The sequence below is a fragment of the Ascaphus truei genome, chromosome 4, assembly GCF_040206685.1.
Source record: "Ascaphus truei isolate aAscTru1 chromosome 4, aAscTru1.hap1, whole genome shotgun sequence".
In the NCBI taxonomy this organism is placed as follows: domain Eukaryota; kingdom Metazoa; phylum Chordata; class Amphibia; order Anura; family Ascaphidae; genus Ascaphus; species Ascaphus truei.
The window spans coordinates 264,126,098-264,138,243 of record NC_134486.1 but is presented as its reverse complement, the minus strand read 5'-3'; the positions used below and the strand labels follow the sequence as shown (position 1 = coordinate 264,138,243).

Here is a 12,146-nt window from a genome sequence, read left to right as displayed (position 1 = left end):
ATTATAGACGAACTGAAGAAGCAGTTTAAAATGAACATTACACAATTCAAGACTGTCAAAGACAGCATCAATGCAATTTTGCGGCATCAGAGAGCTCTGAGCTGGAGTGCTTGGGCGAAGAAGAAGAATTTCTAAACTAAATAAAAAAAGTTTTACAGAATTTGTTTTAAAACTAATAAGTACAGTTTTACAGAAAATGTTTTAATGAAGTACTTAATTGTAGTTCTTGTTTATTTTCTGTTTTCATTCTTATTTTGCAGGTTTGGCGGGCGGATGACAACACAGTGTTAGTGCAAGAAACACATCCAGCGATACTGCCAGGTAATGTACTGTACTGTAATTCGTGAATCTACAGTATTTTCTTCTCTAAAAAAACTATTTAACAATTATTTAATATTTGAACATGTAAAACAGACAGCACTAAGATGTCAGTTGGTGGTTGAAGAAGATTGTATTATTGACGTAATTCAAAATGTCAAAAATTTCTATTGTAGTTATTGTTTAATTCTTGTTTTCATTAATGTTTTGCAGGTTTGGCGGACTAATAAACATCAACACCGTGTTAATGCAGGAAACACATGCAGCAATACTGTCAGGTAATGTTATGTAATCATGCATCTACTTTATTTGTCAATACCTGTAATACCCGTACTGATCAGAAATTCAATGACACGCAAATGCGTTTCAACCAGGTTCTATAGAAACACACGCGTACCACACAATGTAATTCATGCACTAAACTACTGTATTTCTTCTCGATTATTAATATATAACATTATCTTTTTACAGGTGAAAATGTCTGAGAGCCAGCCAGCCCCAAGAAGATGCCGATTGAAGAAGATTGTACATTTGGAAGAAGGGGAAAGAAATTTGTATCGTTGTATTTTCACAAAGTCATTTACTGTAGTCTAATGAAAAAAATATATATATTAAAATATATTTAGTCATCTGAAATTTTTACAGGAATCAGTAGTGGGTTAGATTTAAATACATTTAAAAATATCATTTTGTATCATGTGAAATGAATGGGAATTAGGGATGGATATATTGCATTTAGATTTTGAAGACGCACTAGCACACTAGCGCCTACTATAATATCTGTGGAGTATTGAAACCAATGCTAAAGCTCAATTTTTCCGGCCGCAATGCACTTGCGTGTCAGCATTGAGCAGCCGAAAATGACGCTATATCTGTATACTAGGGTGAGGGTCTGAGTTCACCTCCCTCGCAATTGAGAGAGATTATTCAATCTGCAAAGAACCAGGCTTGAGTCAGGCAACGCAGCAGGACACGTATCTTATGAACCACAAAACGTTATGTGGGGGAGGGAATCACATACTTGAAAACCAGAGGTAACTCTCAATGTATTACTTCCTGGTAATACATTTATATAAAATAAAATATGCAGTGGCCCTCAAAATCAGGAGACCACAGATAACAATTATGTCAACCATACAGAAAGTACATTGACTATGTACTTGCTATTCCAATGCCCCAAAGAGAAATGTATTTAATCCCAGTGGCCCATATGCTAACTAATGGCCCCCTGCTGGTGCCAGGACAGCATTGGAGCTCATGTAGAGTCATGTGTTTTAAACAGTTGAAGGCCTAATACTTAACAAAAGATGTTATTGGCATCTTAGAAAGGATACTGATGCATTGGAGGCGTGATTTCCCCAATGCGTTCTTGCTTTATTTACTCAAAGCTTCGAAACCCATGGGTTCCCTTTCTCTAGTGGTGAATTACTCCTAGCTCTTGCCAGTTTTATCATATGTGCTTTCCTGCCAGGCTTGGAGGCTCAGTAACCACAATACCGTATTCACCAAACTCCTCGGGACAGGTTGTCTCTCTGTCTCTCTGCGTGGGTCTCTCTCACGTGCTCCTCCCAACCTATCTATATCCCCTTTCATCTTTCCATGGTGTCATGACTTCTCAGTGTCCTTTCGTCCTAGTCTTTTCTTCTGCTCTCAACCATTGGTCGGAAGACATGTCCTTTAATACACGTGACACTGGGATTTGCAGAGCAGGTTAAATCTTGGCATCCCTTGGGCGCCTACAAATATATTTATATTATGGGGTGTTACACTTGCTATCTGGGTCAATGATGGTTTGGGTTTGAGTTCAGATGTGGGGCATTACTGTACTTTTTCCTACATGTTAACACTACCAGCTTCTTCAATAGTTCATGGTGCCTTCTGCTTTTACTAATACACCATTGTTAAATGATCTTCAATACACTCCTGTCTAGATATAATAATTCTGCATCCTGTTTAGCACACAAAAATCATGCTTATTTGTCCGACGTTATTACTTACATATAGCAGATACAGTATACAGTATGGTAGTTCACATCAAATACGTCATATGCTTCTCAAAGAGGTTGCATGTTATCTGTTCTTACTTCTTATTATCTGGGTGGAATCCCTCTATTTCCTCTGATGTTATCCTGTCTCACTCCCTAACCAAATCTGCCAGTTGTTTATGCAGATAATATTACATACGTAGTATGTAATTCTCAGTATTATGGTATCACATGTCTTTCTAGATGGATCCATAATTTTGTCTATTTGGTATGACAGCGTCTTACAGATATGGTAATCAACCAGGTATGTCATTGAAATCTTATGAGCAAATCTTTCCCCAGATAGCCCAAGACAACTGTTATTTCATCTATTCCTGAATCTCTATCTTTGGAGATAGCCACACCTCTTGACGTCAAATAACCTCTTTGTCCCATTATCTACTGGAGCTAACCACATTCTTTACAATCAAAAATAATCTCGATGTGCACCTGTCTTTATCAATCACCAAAGATGAATTATAATGTAATAATCAAAAGGCATAGATAACAACAGAGTTTCATCCCCAATGTAGATTTGTTAGAATGAGTACATGACAACACCAAGTATGAGTAAAAACTGAACAATTTAGGAGTCAGTATCAAAGTCTCCAGACTGCAAAACTGGAGTAAAACAGACACCAAAAAGCTGCATTTAAATTAATCGAAGGAAAACATCCCACCAATTTAGTGAATTTGGTGCTGTTTTTTGCCCCAGTTTTGCATCTGGGAGACTATGAGAAATGACCCCCATATACTGTATGCTCTTCATCACTGCACATTATCAACAAGATACATTTTCCAGCTCTTAAGTCGTTGTGTTTTTAAAGGATTACTCTGCTACATATATAGCAAACTTGGAATATTTAATTGGGTAGAAACATTTGCTATTGTCTGTTGGGTAGAGCTGTCACTTAACATATAATGGAATCTGCAAATAATAGCGACCACAAAATGGAGTTAAGGAAAAGTGCAGGTATTTATATTTTATGCGGTGAGTCTTTCTTAGTTGTATAAAAGAGCACAGTTTGTCTCCTGGCTCCATATCCCCTGTAATAGGTTCACCTGGTCATGGTGTTATATGATCTTCAAAGACATCTTAGAAAGTAAAACATGTCTGTCTGAACCTGTCCTTGTTTAACTGATTTTTTAACCTTGTTTAATTTCAAGTATGGAGAATCTGGTAAAGTGCACTAGATTTGTCAACGCAGCCCCTGTCTGAGACATGTGAATGTGCTCAAAAGTGGTATTTCTATTTACTGTACACTGTATATATATATGTATATATAAACGGTGGATTATTTCTGGCCTTTTTTTACTCACCAGCACTTTTTTTGTGTCACTACAGCATAGAATTCTGGGATAATAATTGGGCGACCCTTTTAAAATCCAGTTCTGTGTGTGACCTATGGCAAGTCACCTTCTGTCGCCCATGTAAGAAAATAAATTGTTTATAGTTCATCTGCATTGTGTTTGTATTGTACTAATATATACAATGTATCATAATTTTTACATAGTGTGACTGGAGCTAGGTTATGCCATTTACTATTACAAAATATAATTGGGGCTATGTGTCCATACATTTTGTATTTCGGGTTGGTTACATCATTTGAATGAACTGCCAAATAGAAATAGCTAAAAATATCAGTGATGGAAAACATGTTTCCAGCAGCTGTTTGGGATTATTGAAATGAAAAATAACCCCAAAAACACAATATCATGTGTATTTCTGAAACACGCCTTCCCCTTGTTCTGATGTCCTCCACCTTGAAGTAAAAGCTTCTCTCTTGTTGATGAAGTGATGTTTGGTCATGGGGAAAGTTCTTGCAGGGGAGGCCCAGAGCAAAGTACTGTAACATGCTCCACATTTCTGGTTACTAATTGTCTTCACATTCAATTATTTATGATGTACAAGAATACTTTTAGGTCTGACTCCTCCGGGGGATCAACATAATGTACTCTCATCTGCAGACTTTCCATCCTCTCTCCTCCGTCCCTATTTCTTTTTCCTTGCTTCTCTGTAATGAGCTTTTTTCTCTCTAGAATCCTCTAATGGATCTTTAATACCATTCTGATGAAAGTGAAACACAGGCCCAAGCTCTTATAACCAGGCTTTTTTTGTGACAGTACGCGCCATTACGGTGTACTGGCACCTACTGGTACCAGCACCTTTTTTTCTTACCTTCTCCTGCTGCTCCTCATCTCCAGGATCTTCTCCTTTTGACAACACGTTGCCATGACTACGTGGCGTCAAATGACGCCGCAAAGAGACATGGCGCCACATTGCTTTGACAACATGATGCTGCGATGCCACACAGCAGTGCGTTGTGAAGACAGCGCAGCGTCATGTGACACGGCAACGTAGCATGAGGAGCAAGAGCAGGTAAGAGGCCCCGCGCCTTCTCCTCCAACTGGGTACTGACACCTATTTTTCTCCAAAAAAAGCACTGATTTTAATATTTATCAAATAAAATATTCTAAAACTGGTGATTATTTTAAAAAAAGTTGGACCAGAGGAAAGTTTTTTTTCTCCAAAGTATGTAGAGAAAATCAAGTTTTACATTTCAACACAAAGGTTTATTGTTGTTTTACTTTTTTCTTCTTCCACGTAATATTGATTGTTGGATAGTTACCTTTTAGTTCAATGGGATTAATTCCTTTTCTAATCATTCCTTATTTCGCAAACTTATTCCTTATCTTTGCATTTTTGAATTAGCAAATGCAATATATACAGAATTAAGAATTCAAAAGTGTGAAGACAACGGAGCACAGCAAGCAAGAAAAAATTAAAAAGTGGGGGCTACGGTCCCAAAAATAGATTAAAATAATTTATTGAACCAGTGCACACATGACACAATGCAAATAGGCACCACTCATTTTTTCTTACTTGCTGTGCTCCGCTGTCTTCACACTTTGGAATTCTACGTGCAGCTATCAGCGTGAGGCACGCATTGGAACGTGGACCGGCACTGTAAACCGTGAGTCTTTTCTCCATGTCACTTTTGGTACACTGGCTTGTGTACTAGGCTCTAGTGAGTGTTTTATTATAAGACAGAGGACACTGGAGTTATTCATATACTATCTATATAGGTCAACAGGGCTGTCTTCATTCGCACTGCCCAATCTCTGAGCAATACATTTATTATTAATCTATATATTACTATCACTCCACCTGAGATCCGGATGCACTGCTACTTGGGACTTTGTTCTATGTATTTATCTATATACAGAATTAGAATGAAGTCTTTAAATTGCTTATATAACACTATGCGTTTTTTTTAAAAAGCATATGTTCATTAACCTGCAGTCTTATATGCACCCAAGCATATTTTATGTAGCACGTCCTTCCCCCCCACACTCCCTCCCACGCCAGCCCCTGGGAGATTATGGCTATGCAACTGCTTGGTGTAGTGCTGGTTACCTGCGTGGTACAGGAGAGATGAGTTTCCCGTGATGGTGTGGGGACTTTTAGTGATCCCTCTGGTTCTGTTCTTCTCCATGTCTGCACCTCCAGACACACGGAGCTTCAGCATGACTGAAGGGGGCCCCGCTATGATAGTCCTTACTCTCATTTTCCTCCCTCCATACAGACTGCAACGGAGCCAGAAGTACAAATGAGGATGTTCTTTATTTCAGCAGTCACTGCTAGTGTTATTGCAGCGTATACTTCAATTGGATAGGGTGGATCCCTGGCTTCTGGATGGTATTGGCCTGCGGGTAATGATGAGGCTTGGCTGGATTAGATTAGTGCCTCAGCCAATGAGGGGCTGAGCACATCTCCCTTCGGCCGGGAGGAGACACTGCCAGCTCCTACCACATGCAGGGACAGGCTCAAACCAACTCACAGCTCCTACCCCATGTACGGGTAGGCTAGAACTGAAGGTCTCACCCCTAAGGGGCTGGTCTTCAATCTATAATTTAGGCACTTCTTTCCTGCAGCTCAAAGAGGGAGGGCCCAATATCTGGACTACCATTGGCTATCACAGATCCCTGTGTCAACTCCACTCCTGTCATTCAGGAATTCAGCATGAGGAGGGGGAACCCCCCATAGGATAGCCTGTCACTGTCTTCATCTTATTAGAACTTACATGACAGGGGATGGTGGAGAGATAGCTGAACCAGCTACCGCTATACTTACATAACCTGTGGGCAATGCCAGTAGCAATACAATAAAACTTTCAGGACAAGACCTTTAAGTGTTAAGGCCTATATTTACACAAGATCTTACAGTCCATTCAAGTGCATGGGCCATAAGGCAAATTCCATCACCGGAATGTGTCTTGTGCAATAGCACTGCTAAGAATATACTGTATACCGTAATATGTCTAGAACAATTGTTGTGTGCTCATAGGCATGTACTGTACCATTAAAAATAACTGTTGTACTTTGTGCTGTTAATTCTGGTACAAACCATGAAATGACTCCCCCATAAAAGCATACTGGCAGGACTTACTGCAGACATAAAGTGATTTTCAAATATCACACATAGTAAGGCATTAGTGAGGGGCATTTGGGTTTGAATTTCTGTGTTTGTGTTTAATCTCTGTCATAATTCCTTCCTTTTTTTGGCCTTTTACAGTAGACCACAAAGACAAAGAAGGGAAGCGACGGAAGAAACACACAAGCAAGGCAGGTATGCTAATTATTAACACAGTAAGAAAAAATATATATATATATAAATATATGTAAAATAATATGATCAAATGTACAATATGCAAATGCCTCTATGTATGTTGGTACTGTTTAGAATAGTGAAGAATATACTCAGGGCCATATTTACTTACAAGAGCTATACCATAAGACAGTTTATCGTCAATTCAAATGAATGGGATGAGGTGTCTTATGGAGTTTTAATGTCTTATGACTTAATACAGTTTAGTAAATATGGTCCTCAATTTTTGAAATTGTGATATGATTGTTTTGAGAGAGTAATATGCTGTCCACATCAATCTGAAGAAGAACTTGGGAAGATACATTTTGGTATTACGAATTTGGGAAGAAAGGGTATCTGCAGCATTCCCACCAATCCCTCCTTTATCTTTATGGTTTTTAGCTGTGAACTACATTTTATATGGCCATATAGATGCTTAAGAAAGTACTAAGGCCCAGATTTGAACTATGATTCTAAGACTCAGTGTACCTTAGGCCTAGATTAATTTAGCTCCATTAAATCAGGGCAAATAATGTAACATTAACATAAACAGGAATAGTCATTATTTTCCTGAAGGTAACACTGTATTTACTAAAGTAATCCTATGTAAAAATAACAGTCGTAATTGAACACCACATTATTTAGAGAACACGCTAAGTTATATTCAAATAACGTGACATTATTTAAGCCGTGGTGTTATTACCATCCATACACTGAAATAGGGATTTTCCTAAGTAGAGGGGACGACGCAGGGGTTGGGAAGATAAAGAAAAAAGAGATATCTCATGTGTGTTCACAGTTATTTCACTATGTGCAGTATGCAATAGGTTGATCTATTTACATGAATATAAGTCAATGGTACCTCTCCTTCATTGGTCTCTTCCTCTTTCCTTCCTTTCCTTCTCTCTCCCTTGTTCTGCCTCTGTTTCTTCCTCTCCAGCAAAATACCTATTTCAGTGTCTTGATGGTAGTAACGCCAGAGTTAGGTATGATGTTGTAATAAAAATTGCTTAATTGGGGCGGGGTGGGGGGGAGGAGGGCTATCACTGATGGCCCACTAAAAGTGAAATGTGTGTAGCTTAGAAGGCTATTGACAATAGCCAGATTCTGGGCTGTCAGCCTCAAAGAAAACTGTAACATTCTTGAATGATCACTTGTGCATAACAGAGAGAGGTGACAAACAGGTTACCTCTTAGTTGGAGGTTTAATTAAAAATGATGATATTATGTGATGACATCTATTCTGAATAATAACAGGTACATATTTAGCATAGTTGCAATAAGACCAATCAAATCATACCACACACTGCATGGGAAAGAGGTCCAAATAACTGTTTCTCTGTGAAAATAGACATTAGGCTGTCAAATTTTATATGCAGGCATGTATATGAAGTACACAGAAACAACAGTGAAGATGGTTTTTGTCTAAGTATTAGAGAAGTTAAGATATGAGGTCTTTGATATATTTAGGCAGACTTTAAACGTACAAAAACCTTTGTTTTTTTCTCTTCTACCGTAAGTCGTAAAACTGTCAACCCTGCAGCTAATTTATGACAGGTGTGGGATTATGTTGTTTCAATGGGGAAGAAATAGTACAAAGGTCTGACCAAGGAAATATGAAAATGAGAATTCAACAGAGGTGTGTTTTTGGATCAGAACATGTGAATTCTCTTCTACTCCAGTGCTCTCTGGGACATATGATAATGTACTGTATAGGGATTTATGTTTGTTTTATCTTTTAATTTTAAGGACCTGTTCTGCATTTATTGTAACTGTATGTTCTTGAAATAATCTTTTTGTATATTATAGTCAATCATTAATAAGTGATGCTTTTGGCTCTGATTGAATTGGTTGCATGCTTTGAAGAGAGTAAAGTACATTTTTGGACACATTTTGTTAAAACAGATTTTTGTGTGTTAAGTGCATAGTTTTCTTTTAATAAACAGGGACCTGAGACCCTGGAAGATATATGCAATTACATATTTTTACATATTTCTTGGGTGGTGGAAGGGGCTAGATATGATTGCAATAATGAGAAAAGAAAATATAGGACCCTTTCAGTGTGAGATGGGTAGGCAGATTATTGGAGATAAGGAAAAAGCTGAGGTATTAAACAAATTCTTTGCCTCTGTGTTTACCAGGGAAGAATCAAGTTCAATAGTAGTGTCGCAGGAGGAACCCACAACCTCCATATTAATGAACAATTGTTTAACTGAGGAAGAAGTTCATAAGCGACTTGAAAAAATTAAAGTAAATAAGGCACCTGGCCCCGATGGCATACATCCAAGAGTTCTCAAGGAGTTAAGCTCAGTAATAGCAAAAAACCATTATATTTAATATTCAAGGACTCCATTTCCACAGGCTCAGTGCCACAAGATTGGCGTAAAGCAAATGTGCTGCCTATATTTAAAAAGGGAGCTAGATCACAACCTGGAAATTACAGACCTGTAAGTCTGACTTCAATAGTAGGGAAACTACTTGAAGGTTTAATACGGGATAATATTCAGGAATACCTAATGGAAAACAAAATTATTAGTAATAGTCAGCATGGATTTATGAAGGATAGATCTTGCCAAACTAACCTTATTTGTTTCTTTGAGGAGGTAAGTAGGAATTTAGACCAGGGTAATGCAGTTGATGTGATCTACTTAGATTTTGCAAAGGCTTTTGATATGGTTTCACACAAGAGGTTGGTGAGCAAAATAAAGAAAATTGGACTCAGTAATAATATATGAACCTGGATTGAAAACTGGTTAAAGGACAGACAACAGAGGGTTGTCATAAATGGAACTTTTTCAGGTTGGGCTAAAGTCGTGAGTGGAGTACCTCTGGGATCGTACTGGGACTGGGCTTTTCAACTTGTTTATTAATGACCTTGAGGTTGGGATCGAGAGCAAAGTCTCCATCTTTGCTGATGATACTAAATTGTGTAAGGTAATAGAATCAGAGCAGGATGTAATTTCTCTTCAGAAGGACTTGGAGAGACTGGAAACGGGAGCAGGTAAATGGCAGATGAGGTTTAATACAGATAAATGTAAGGTTATGCATTTGGGATGCAAGAATAAAAAGGCGACTTACAAATGAAATTGAGATATATTGGGGGAATCCTTGATGGAGAAGGATTTAGGAGTGCTTGTAGACAGCAGGCTTAGCAATAGTGCCCAATGTCATGCAGTAGCTGCAAAGCCAAACAAGATCTTATCTTGCATCAAACGGGCAATGGATGGAAGGGAAATAAACATAATTATGCCCCTTTACAAAGCATTAGTAAGACCACACCTTGAATATGAGTACAATTTTTGGCACCAATCCTAAGAAAAGACATTATGGAACTAGAGAGAGTGCAGAGAAGAGCCACCAAATTAATAAAGGGGATGGACATTCAAACTTATGAGGAGAGGCTAGCTAAATTAGATTTATTTACATTAGAAAACAGGCGTCTAAGAGGGGATATGATAACTATATACAAATATATTCAGGGACAATACAAGGAGCTTTCAAAAGAACTATTCATCCCACGGGCAGTACAAAGGACTCGGGGCCATCCCTTAAGGTTGGAGGAAAGGAAATTTCACCAGCAACAAAGGAAAGGGTTCTTTACAGTAAGGGCAGTTAAAATGTGGAATTCATTACCCATGGAGACTGTGATGGCAGATACAATAGATTTGTTAAAAAAAAGGTTGGACATCTTTTTAGATGGGAAAGGTATACAGGGATTTACCAAATAAGTATACATGGGAAGGATGTTGATCCAGGGATTAATCCGATTGCCAATTCTTGGAGTCAGGAAGGAATTAATTTTTCCCCTTAATGGGGTTTTTTGTTTGCCTTCCTCTGGATGAATAAGTAAGTATAGATATAGGATAAAGTATCTGTTTTCTAAATTTAGCATAGGTTGAACTTGATGGACCTACGTCTTTTTTCAACCTCATCTACTATGTAATGTAACTATGTAACAATCATGTAAGGGGTTAATATGAAACTAATTGAAAAGAGCCTTGCAGAGGAGAAAGGTGAGTTGGCTAGAGTAGCCATGTGTATTAACCCTGGTTGCATATCTAAGTCACAGGCTCACAAGTGTGCTGTATGAGACAGATGGTATATTGGGATGAATTAAGTGGAGATACTGTTCATTTGAGCGACCTTTGCAAAGGTGAAAAGTGGGCCAGCTAGGAGCTTTGGATTAACCCTTGTCCCATATGCAGGTCACATGCTCACAGGTGTGCCGTACATCACAGATGTAAATAATTATATGTTATTTCCAGGCATTTACCTAAATGGAGCTTAATGAATATGGGACTATTATCATTTAAGCTCATTTGCATATTATTTAGAATAGGACACCATGCTTTTTTTAATGGAGTAAAACCCAGTCAACATCACATTATTTGACCCCACAGGCTTGACTAATTCTATGTGTGTATCCCCAGTCATATGTATGCTACAATACCTCTACTTTTTTTTTTAAATGGTATGATGAGGTGTTTCTTATGTGTTCTCTAAAGGGCAGCATTGTGCAGTTAGTAATATTCCTCTTGGAATATAACTTGGTACAATATTTAGAGCAGTGGCTAAGCAGTTTACTGTGTCTGCGGTATCACGTGTCCTTGCTGCTTTTCCCAGGCGACCTCCATTTATTTTTGGCTGGGAGCCAGTTGGCTTTTATTTGGGATTTTTTTTTTATCTAATGCTTAGCTTAACAACCTGCCACAAAGCTAGATCTGAGTGTATTCTCTCCGTACTTAGGTTATTTCAAGTGAAATTCATTTTTTTTTTATTGTAAGCAGAATTTCAGTAACTGTTTTTCTCCTAGAGGAAAGCAGATTTTGCTTTACATACTGTGATATCTTTCATTTCACCAGCACCACACACACACACACACACACACACACACACACACACACACACACACACACACACACACACACACACACACACACACACACACACACACACACACACACACACACACACAGCTTTGTAGACGATCCTCTCTTCAGATGTTGCAAGAACAACACTACTTTCATTCTCTAAATCTAAAACAAATCTGCATCCCTGTGTGAAAATCAGATGAAGAAAATACTGCATAATATATATTATTTTTAGGAACTATCAGATGTGTTTTTTATAGTATTATATATTTTAACGTACGTTTTA

The 12,146-nt window shown here is 38.1% G+C and overlaps 1 long non-coding RNA gene across 1 annotated transcript; it reads left to right on the top strand.

The window, feature by feature from the left end:
* Nucleotides 1–289: 289 nt before the first annotated feature.
* LOC142493412 (uncharacterized) lies at nt 290–6,973 on the top strand. The gene is made up of 4 exons (XR_012801098.1): nt 290–321; nt 532–596; nt 790–2,607; nt 6,919–6,973. It is a non-coding gene; the product is annotated as an uncharacterized LOC142493412 (long non-coding RNA).
* Nucleotides 6,974–12,146: the final 5,173 nt, after the last annotated feature.